We start from the raw sequence: 11,283 nt of genomic DNA, 5'->3' as shown, positions 1-11,283 counted from the left end.
ATTGTTTAGGATTTAGATACTCGCTTTGTAGATTGAAAGACAACTACAAGGCTTCTAGTAGGCGCTTAGAATAAATAAATGAAATGATATCAAAGAACTATAGATTTAGGTATCTAAAATATAAGAAGCTAAACTGGAGCTGAAATTATGATATTATTTTAATTGATACCTAAGCCTGAACCATCTCCTCCACGGGACAGGCATCTGCCTAGTGTGGAGGTCAGTTTAATTGTATACTTGACTGTATTTTCTTGGAAATAAACAAATTTTAATTTTTAATTTTTAATTCCCTAATTCATGAAGTTGGCACACGTGCCTTGGTATGAAGTACCTATACTGTGCGGAAAGAGAAAAGAAGAAGTCACAAATGTACCTAGGTATGTCCGTGGTAAGTCCTATATGTTATGGACTAGAGATGGGCCGAATATGGACTTTGCCGAATACGAATATTCGGCCGAACATTCGGTTCAGCTCTTACCGAAACGAACATTCAGCCGAATATTCGGTTACGCCATATTTAGAAAGCATATGTATTTGTAATTCTTATGGGAATAAATAATCTTTAACCGTATATGTTAAGATTAAAACTATTAAATGATTGATAATGGTTACATATATGACTAGAACTACATATGTTATTTTCTTATGATTTAGTGGATAACAAAACTTAGTTAAAACAACTCTGAATTCTTCTCAACTCTTAAACTACGGTTTTTTCAACTTTTTTACAAAACAATTCTATTCATATTTTGACGTGTAGTGTGCACTGTACGTTACACACACCTTCACGTAATCTCTCTATATATTCCGTAGCTTAAGGTTCATATTTCAGTAATAAAACATACATTCATCCAACAAGTTGTTTCCATCAACGCTCCTCCTTTACATGGCGATTATCTCTTTTTAGTAGTTCATTAGAACCTACTAAAATAGGAGCTCATTATCCAATGGAATACGTAAGATCTTCATTAGTTATTTACTTTGTTTATTCGGTAAATATTCGGCAATGCAACCGAATTATTCGGCCGAATACGAACATTGAAAAACTTGCCGAATATGCCGAATACCGAATATTTACCGAAAATTCGGCCCATCTCTATTATGGACCAAGTGATATAGTGCCCACTGAGAGTTGGCAGTTTGATAATAATTATTCTATATTACTTAAATTGCCCGAGTATTATGCATAACGCCCATCCTGAAAAACATAATGGAGTGGAGTAGGTAGGGTGAGGTTGCCAACAATGAGCCACCAAAAATTAAAATCTTAATAAGTCAGTCATAATAGGTCCAAATTCAATTTTTTTTATTCAGTGCATTTGTTATTTATCTAGCTCTAAATTTTCATCATTATTTTTTAATAAAACTGAATAGAAGTCGAGATATTTTAGTTTTTTTAAAAGATGAACAATGGCTCATTGTGTACAATCTCTGGTACAGACTGAACCGGTACTATGTATTCAATGAACCGGCCTAGTACACAATGAACCTACCATTATATAATTGCATAGTTTTTGATAAATAATTGCAAAATATACAAACTGATTTAGGTAAATATGGGGCAATTTAATAAATACAACATTTACAATGTCAAAAATGCTTATTTATTTAAACTAAGAGTAGTTTACTAATGTAATCGTCACAATATTCTTCGTTATATGAAAAATAAAGTCTTGCACTTCAAAAACTTAAATAATATATGTATTATCATATATTTTTGTACTATATAGTAACGTTATATTAGATATATTTATATTAACTCTTAAACATGGCAAAAGTTGTACGAAATAGACCTTCCAAAGGCTAACTAGAGAATTACCTAGAGAACCTCCTGGTTCATTGAGTACTCTAGCCTTGTGGTTCAATGTGTGCTAGATATACATTTTCACTTTTTAAATTCGGTAAAAAATAAACGGCACAAGAAAGCCGCATCAGTGAATGTCAAAAAGGTAGAGAAATAGTCACTCCGCACAACTGATTAATTAGATAAATCAAACATAACTACATTCTGAGAAAATAAAAAAACTAAATACTTAATTTTTTTCTGTTTTCTTGTCCAAAATCACAAAATACTTCACTACACGTGCAATTTCAACGCAGACCGGCCGCCGACTGGGGAGCGAGCGGGGGAACCTTAGCGGCGCGTGCCTATGTTCGCAGTGCAGTTTGGCAACGTCGCATTTTCAAATAAAACCGTTGGTTCCTTGTGTACCACTGGTTCTCTGTTGCCCACCTTACCCTACCTAAATAGGGCTCAAGACATTAACACACATATAATCCTTGATGAGTGACATTAATTCATTATCATCATCATCGGCATCATCAATTTGTAATGAGAATTACCGAAGATTCTAAACTAGGATTACAGTCCCAAAGAGTCCCGTTCTAAAACACTTCTCAGAACTCAACGGTCTTCTATTTACTATAAAAACTGTTACAATTTTGCTAACGGACCCATTTTTTAATAACTGCACAAATTACGTACTGTAATATCACCTACCGTCATCCCAAAAAAACAACAACAAATGAACTGCTCTATTTCTTGATTTTTATGAGCTTTAAGCAGAGCGAAAGCTTTTTTTTTTCTGACCCGTAGAAACAGAAACGGAAACCGTTAGGCGATATTGTTTATTGTTTAAAAAATACGCATGCTGTGTTTGTTTTTTTTTTCGTGTGACATTGGTAATATTTGCATTGATTAATTTTAAATTGTAGTACATACCTATATTAGGTCAGTGTGGCGCCACCATAACCGGTTACCTCACAGTTACCGCCTGTCAAAAACGCGAACAGTCAACCTGTCATATTCATATCTCACTCAATACAGTAATAAGCATGGTAAGCGTTCACCTACATGAGCTTAGAATGTGTGCTAGGAACGCGTCTCTTTCATATATTTGATCGCCAGTGTCTGAGATGTGCCAATACATTTCAATACTTATAAATTATAGTTGTGGATACCTAGTGCTATGGACCCACTTGGTATTTTTCTGGTAGACCAGTTAGTAGGTACTAGTCTTTGTAGTTAAATCTGTCAAAGTCGTCTCTAAAATTAAATTATCAAAAACTGTAGCTTCGCTCACCGCGGTCAAGCCTGCCTGTAGTGCCTGTCCCTTTTCTTTTGCCTATTCATATCATATTCACTTAGCAACCACTAAATATCGGTAATTCCTGCGGTACAAGGTACAACCACAAAGCATTCGATCCGGTACTGTTCCTGTTTTATCGAAACGTCTTTACTCCTTAAAAAATTCATGAGTCTTACGTCATTTTTAAACCGGACGGGATTCGACGCGGTGTTTTAGTACCGATTCTATTGTTTGTGTGAATATTTGTGTAGCTTTTCGAGGAAGGAACAAGCCGGCTTGTTCCACGTCATCTTTGTTGCCACGTTTATTGCTACTGAAACCGACAACACTGTAACTCTAAGTAATTGCTTTCTAAAAAGCCGCGAGTTGAGGTGGCGAGATATTTAAGTTTTAAAAGTAAAGACTTCACTGTACCATCGAAACAAAACAGATAATTATTAGATAATATAAAAACATGAAGGTTAGTACAGAGGCGAACTTATCTCTAAGAGAGATCTCTTCCAGTTAACGTATATTAGACCCAAAACGTAGCTAAGAGGTATTAGCGTACATTTCAATGTTAGAAAAGATCCCAAAGCTGATCGTCGTGAGCGGTTTTAAAAGTGGAATCTTGAGCGTTCTTAGGGTTCAAAACACCAACCGTATTAACTGCATAAAGTTATAATTGTTATAAATCAACATCATTTATAGTAATTTGTGCAACTGGCGTTTAAAGGAGGTCAAAAAAGACGATTGGCGCGAGTAACAATTTGAGGCGAAGCCGAAAATTGTTATTAAGACGCCACGAGTATTTTTTGACTCTGACACCGTTGCATACAATACTTTTTCTACGACCATGCACTTAGTTTTTAATAGTTTTCTTGAATAACTTTCGTGAAATTCACACTGTTTCCTGTATTTTGACGCAAAGGTTTGCACTGTCAGCTCAGCTACCCAAAGCCTTCCCGACCCGAGTTCCCGCGCACGCGCGTAGTATCGTTATAATAATGTGTTGCCATGGTTACAGAGCCAAACAATGCGTTTTCAGTTTTTTCGATACTGCGCGCATGCGCGGAAAGCCGGCGGACGCTGGCTTTGGGGAATAAACTTTTATGTAGGGTTTTAAAGATCTATGCAAGACCTTGTAAATGACGACAGTTCGGGAGTAGAAAAAAAGTAATTCGTATCCTTGCGAAGCAGCGGCACTAAAACAAAATACTTATGCCGCCACGAGGCCTTCACATTGCCATTTCTCCTTCACGCAATTGCTTGTATAAGTAGTGTAAGTACTTACTATTATTGGTAACCGAAGAAAAAATGTTTATTAGCCCTGCCATAAAAATTTTGGCCGCGAAGCTTTATTTTCGCTTGCGCTTCGATCGTAAACCTTTTCTTAAATATTATGTGCCCGCAGCAACGTTTGAAACAGTTAAATGATGGGTTAACTTCACAAAAATGACAAAAGAACGGTCGAATATTAAGCAAACACGCGTAGGAAGGAACCGGCAAAAATACTTTGTAGGTAACCTTAATTGCATGGGCTCTTTGCCACCTTAATTGTTAAAAAAAATGTTTATTTGTTTTTTATGATGTCGCGGAAGGTTCTTTATATTTTAAGCGTGCTGGTTACGAGCGGAAACAGTTAAAATATTCAAAAACATGCGGCATTCTGATCCTTTATTTAAGGAGCGAAATTAAATAAACACGCACCTTGTCCCTCGGCGAAAGTTTAGGGGTTTATTTTAGATAAGTACCTACTTGTGTTTTATTATTTTCTATTGAATCTAATCTACGAATCAAATTGTCGAAAAATGATATCTATGATTTGATGTAAAAAATTTCAATAATATTAAGTATTCCTCTTTCAGAAATAATGGCTTGCTAAAGAAACTTGGTTACTTGCAACACGTTTCCATGGTGTATATGTATATGGTATATATCTACCAAAGAGGATCGAGTATTATAGAGAGTTACTGTCAAAGTAAAATGTGTAATCACAGTGCATAGACTGCCATCTCTCGACACAAGCTAAAACTTTTAAACATCAATTTTTACAATTTGGACCATATGCCTGCCAGGTACCGTGCCTCATAGGTATCACCTTCGATGCGTTATTCTTAAATACATACCTACAGCTTCCTGTCCTGCGCAATCATTCAGACAGCCAAATTACTCCAAACTCGACCGAGGAATGTCTCGCACCTGTCGTAATCACTCATCTTCATAATTACCACACCACACCTCGTTACCCTCTCCAAAAATCTCTTCAGGCCCCGAGCCAAATGGCATTTCTACGACGCGAAACGCCGCGAAAGGTAGTCTGGCTCTGTCGCGCCAATACGCAAGAGCGATAGAGATAGATATCTACAAGCGTCTCGTTTCGTGAGCGTTCGTGCATTCGGCTACGTGCGGGCGAAAACAAATATTAGCATTGACGAAACCGCTCACACCCGGCGATTACATTCGACCAAAAAAATATACACAACTTTAAAACTTCTCCCTTTGAGATAAGTCGCAAAAAAGATACAGATTTTTGAGTCTGAACGCCTTTAGTGTTAAAGTATGCAGCTGACCGTCGCGCCCTTGGGGCGTAACCTATAATTTTCTCCCCAGCTTTAAGTTAGACCCGCAAAAAACTAAATTCATCATAATAAGGCTCGTTCGCGGCAACCCAATATTAGTAAGGTTTCCAATTTTGGCGATGAATAATAAGCCATTTATTATTTGAAAAATTTATTCATGTAAATATAAAAATAGGTACATTATAATATATTTCCTAGATACCTAGATGAAATTAAGATGAATAATCACAGAAACTTAATTTTTGATTACTTATGATATAAATGAATGTATGCGTATGCAATTGAACTATGAGAGATTCTTAATAAATATATAACATAAATAATAGAAACTCTTATAATCAAATTGTTAATATTGATAAGCCTGATTGTAAATATAGTTATTTGTATGAATAAAGGAATAAACAATTAATTAGATAAAGCAAATTGAGCACGTGTAAGTGCGTTTTCACATTATCCGATCCGATATCGGAAGTCGGAATGATTTCAAAGGAAAAAATCAAAGACGGCGGCGTAAATATATGGAATATCGGTCCGACATCCGATATCGGATCGGATAATGTGAAAACGCACTAACCATCACTGTTCCAAGTCAATGTCCTAAACGTTTACATTCGTAGCGATCGATACGCTTGTCTCTGTTGCACTAATATGGAAAAGTGATAGAGAATGAGTACGCTTTCGTACGCTAAGACGCAAACAATTGGCACCTTGGCTATGCAGTTAAACACCTAGACTGCACCCAAAGCACTTTCATTATCGCGCGCTACTACTTCTGTATCGTATCTGGTGCCGTAGCCGAATTTCTGCGACGCGAAACGAAAACGAAACGCCGTGAAAGGTAGTCTGGCTCTGTCGCGCCAATACGCAAGAGCGATAGAGATAGAATCTACGAGCGTTTCGTTTCGTGAGCGTTTGTGCCATTCGGCTACGTACCCTGTATCGTCATAATAAACTGAACATTCTTATGAGTTATTATTAAATGTTATTGAAAATCAGTACACTGTATTAAATTTCATTATTATATTAAGAAATACAGATGTAGTGCGAAAAGATTTTCTTTCGTATTTTTACGGAACGTACGAACATGTCATGCTATTTCAGTGTCTCAGAACAAGACGTACTGACAGTGTGAATCTGAACCACAGAACTTTATTTAGATAGAAGAAACAAGTTCATCTATTTGTATAGGGGCCGAGCGTGTCAAATTTTGTACTGAAGTTGTTTCTTGCCTGTAATTTTAAATATGTCTCAGGCTCTTGATTGTTCATAATTTTTGTGTTGTTGCAATTGAATATCACGTAACGAGGCATTTTTTATGTTTTGATTGACTTCAACTTACAAAAATTGACGCCCGAAAGCTGCAAGCTGCGAGTAAAGACGGACAACTCAGTGGATTTCACTGAGTTCATTTGACACGCTAATAAAAACCTTATTCATATTCATACTCATTTGTTGATTTTATGTTAAAATGCCTTTATAGCGATAGAGTATGATAATAGTACATTACTACAAAGGCCGGGACAAATGGGATTGCCAGCCGAAGACATATAGACGGCCGAGCGAAGCGAGGCTGGATAGGTCTGAGGCGGGCAACCCCATTTCCCGCCGAGGTATGTATAGTGCTTTTCTCAAACATGGTATGAAATAAATAAAGTCTACTGAAAATAGTAACTTTGGATGACTGTATCTCCTAAACGGTGCGTCGTAGCGCAAAAATAATCGAATTTTCGTTCCCCTTTAATATCCCGTATACGCCTATAAATAACTATAAAGACAATAATATTGTGAACGACTACATTTGTAAATTGGCCAGCTTTAACTGTAAAAATGTTAAGCGGTCACTTGAATCTATTAGAGAGCTGTGTAAACAAGTGGACATAGTCGCTCTTCAGGAAACTTGGCTGTACAGTGATGACCTAGCATACTTGGATACTATCAGTGACGAATTTGCTTTTACCGGCACCTCGGCCATTGACTCTGCGGCAGGGATTCTACGTGGTAGGCCACATGGAGGTACGGCTATATTATGGAGGAAGAGTGTGTTTCCTTCTGTTAAAGTGCTTGAGTGTAACAACTGTCGTGTGTGTGGTGTTAGACTAGCGTTGCGAGATAGAGAAGTCCTGGTTTTCAGTGTGTATATGCCCACGGACTGTGCAGACAACCTGACTGAATTTACGCAGTGTCTAGGTACAATTAATGCTGTAATTAGTGACTGTGATGCTGAAAGTGTCTTTATTCTGGGTGATTTTAACTCGCATCCCAACGAGCCTTTTTGTAATGAACTTCTTAATTATTGCTCGGACCAATCGTGGATCTGTGCTGATTTTGATAAACTTGGCATGTATTCCAGTTGTTATACTTACATTAGTGAATCTCACGGGTGTAAGAGGTGGCTTGATCATTGTATTGTTACAAGTGCAGCTTGGCCTACCATTATTGATGTATATATTAAGTATGATGTTTACTGGTCAGACCATTTTCCACTCATAGTGAAGTGTAATTTGGGCTCCGTACAGCCAAAACAATTTATCTATAATCAAAGTAAAAATAGTGTTCTGTGGGGAGAGAGAGATATAGAGGAAATTGAGCTGTATAAAAATAAATGTAACTTGTTACTAAAGAATATTGACTTTCCCCAGTCTCTGTCCCAATGCTGCGATGGTATGTGTCATAACTTGGAACATAGAAATATAATTACCAAATTGTACTGTGATATTATTAGTGCTCTAAGTTTAGCTTCTATAACTTCTAAAAGTAAACTGTGTAGAAGGCATAGAGGTAGGCAGATCATGGGTTGGAATAAATATGTGGCTGATGCCCACAGGGAGTCTAGGAGTAAATTTCAGATGTGGCAACTTTGTAATGAGCCCTCAGCGGGTCCAGTGTATGAAGAAATGTGTAGTAGTCGACGCAGGTTCAAGGCCAAACTAAAGTGGTGTAAGTTAAACCAAGAACAGATAAAACTTGATAGGCTTGCTTCATGTCATTCCGATAAAGACTTCCGTGCATTTTGGAAACAAACTAATAAACTTAACATAAGACCTGGACTTCCTGTGAGTATCAAAAAAAGTACTGAGCCGAAGGTGATAGCGAATAAGTTTAAGGAACATTTTTCTGTGAAGTCACCATTGAACTGCAGTGCTGCGGTGCCTGATGCTGGGGCAGCCATGGCCGGGGTGAATGTTACCAAATTTTCTGCTACGAGAATTTCTCAGATTATTAATAGCATGAAGAGGGGTAAGTCTCCCGGGCATGACGGCTTGAGCATCGAGCATCTCCAGTATGCAGGTGCTCATCTGCCTAGGGTTTTGGCTATGCTTTTTTCCTTTTGTATGAGTCACTCCTTTATGCCAAGTGAGATGACTAAAACAATTGTTGTACCTATCGTTAAAAATAGAACGGGAGATGTATCTTGTATAAATAACTACAGACCTATCTCACTAGCTACTGTTGTGTCTAAAATATTTGACAGTTTACTTAATGCTGAGCTTGATAAGTATTTGCAACTTCATGATGCACAGTTCGGGTTTAGGCCCGGCCTGTCCACCGAAAGTGCTATCATATGCATGAAGGAGACTGTTAAGTATTATACTAATAAAAATACACCTGTTTTTGCATGCTATCTTGATTTATCAAAAGCTTTTGATCTAGTTAATTATGAGCTTCTGTGGAAAAAGCTTTTTGAGGCAAATGTACCTAGAGAAATAATCTATGTTTTTAGGCATTGGTATACTAGTCAAACTAATGTTGTTAAATGGGGTGATGCAATGTCTGATGAGTATGGCCTTGAATGTGGGGTTAGACAGGGGGCTTGACTTCCCTAAATTGTTTAACTTGTATATAAATGCACTTATCGAGGAGCTCAGTAGCATGCATGTCGGCTGTCGCATACAGGACACAAGTTTCAATAACATTAGTTACGCAGACGACATGGTGCTGCTGAGCCCCTCGGTAGGCGGGCTTAGGAAACTGTTACTAGTCTGTGAGCAATATGCTAACAGTCATGGTCTTAAATATAATTGCATTAAAAGTGAATTAATGATTTTTAAATCTGGTAATAAGTGTCCTGAAGAGGTTCCTCCAGTGTTGCTTAATGGAGTGCCATTAAAAAGAGTGTATGTATTTAAGTACCTTGGCCATGTATTATGTGATGATATGTGTGACGATGAGGATATAAAGAGGGAGCGGAGGGCGCTGGCGACCAGGGCGAACATGCTGGCACATAGGTTCGGGCGATGCACAGTGCCTGTCAAGATAACTTTGTTTAAAGCTTTTTGCACATCACTATACACATGTGCACTATGGGCCAGCTGTACGCAGAGGGCGCTGGGTGACCTCCGCGTCCAGTATAACAATGCGTTCAGGGCGCTGTTGCGGCTGCCGCGCTGGTGTAGTGCATCGGGAATGTTCGCGCATGCGCGCGTAGATGGTTTCCAGGCCATGCTGCGCGCGCGGTGCGCGGCATCTTTGTGCCGCCTGCGTGGCAGCCGGAACAGCCTTCTGGCCGTCTTAGCTGATCGCTGGGATAGTCAGCTCCTCATACACTGGACTAGAATGCACTCGGTGGTGGCCACCTACACATATAACTGAGTGTATGTGGCTGTTACCAAGGCACTTTAATTAGAATTAGAATAAGTTTTTAAAAATGTATTTTGCTCACTGTATGGACTTTGGTCTGAAATAAAGATATTTTATTTTATTTATTTATTTATTTATAAAAAAAAAAAAAAAAAAAAAAAAATTTGTATGAAAACGCACCCTAAAATCAAATAGCATAATTTTTATTTTTCTTGAATAACAAATCCCATTTTGTTGTTGTTTACAAAATATTAGGAGCCACCTGTATAAGAACGGCACTCACACTAACACTCGAAGTGACAGGTGACATAACTTTCATTCAATCCATTCGTGCCAGCTTTAGTGAATCTATCTATACGTTTGCTTGATCTATGGTATATATGACATCTGTGGCTATTTCGGTGTCTCAGAACAAGACGTACTGACAGTGTGAATCTGAACTGACATGACAAATACAACGTTTTCGGAAAACTACGAAGGAAAACCTTTTCGCACTATATACATCTGTACTTAATAGACAATAAACGCGATACGGATTTTTTTCATACTGTCAATTTACTTTAACTAATTACAAACAATATTTAAAAAAGTTATATTCTTTTCATAACTTATTGAGCAAACAAAAGAAAAACAATATTAACGTCTTAATAAAATATATTTCATACATGCCTCCAATAAAATCACATATGAATACTGATCTACGAATTGTCTCACTAAAACATAACTGCAAATTGCATGTGGCTTTCCATGTCAGAAGGATCCTTGTCTGAAGTGAAAAAAGAACAGTGACTCAGTCGGTGCCCTAATGTTAGTACAAACGTACTAAACGTAGTCTAGACATGTTTTTCACGGAAAGAGCGGGGCTATGCTATATCCGCCATCTTCAGGACACGAAGTACCTACGATGTTGACTGAACTAGTATGAAAAATACGAACGTTTCCGGAAAAATACGATGGAAAACGACGTGGATTAAGTTGGGGTACCGGGTACCGACCGCATCATTCCATCTGAAGTTCCAAAATTTTTGGTAAAACCAGTTGTTTAACCCCCGACG

The sequence above is a fragment of the Leguminivora glycinivorella genome, chromosome 10 (genome assembly GCF_023078275.1).
Source record: "Leguminivora glycinivorella isolate SPB_JAAS2020 chromosome 10, LegGlyc_1.1, whole genome shotgun sequence".
In the NCBI taxonomy this organism is placed as follows: domain Eukaryota; kingdom Metazoa; phylum Arthropoda; class Insecta; order Lepidoptera; family Tortricidae; genus Leguminivora; species Leguminivora glycinivorella.
This window is presented reverse-complemented; position numbering follows the sequence as displayed.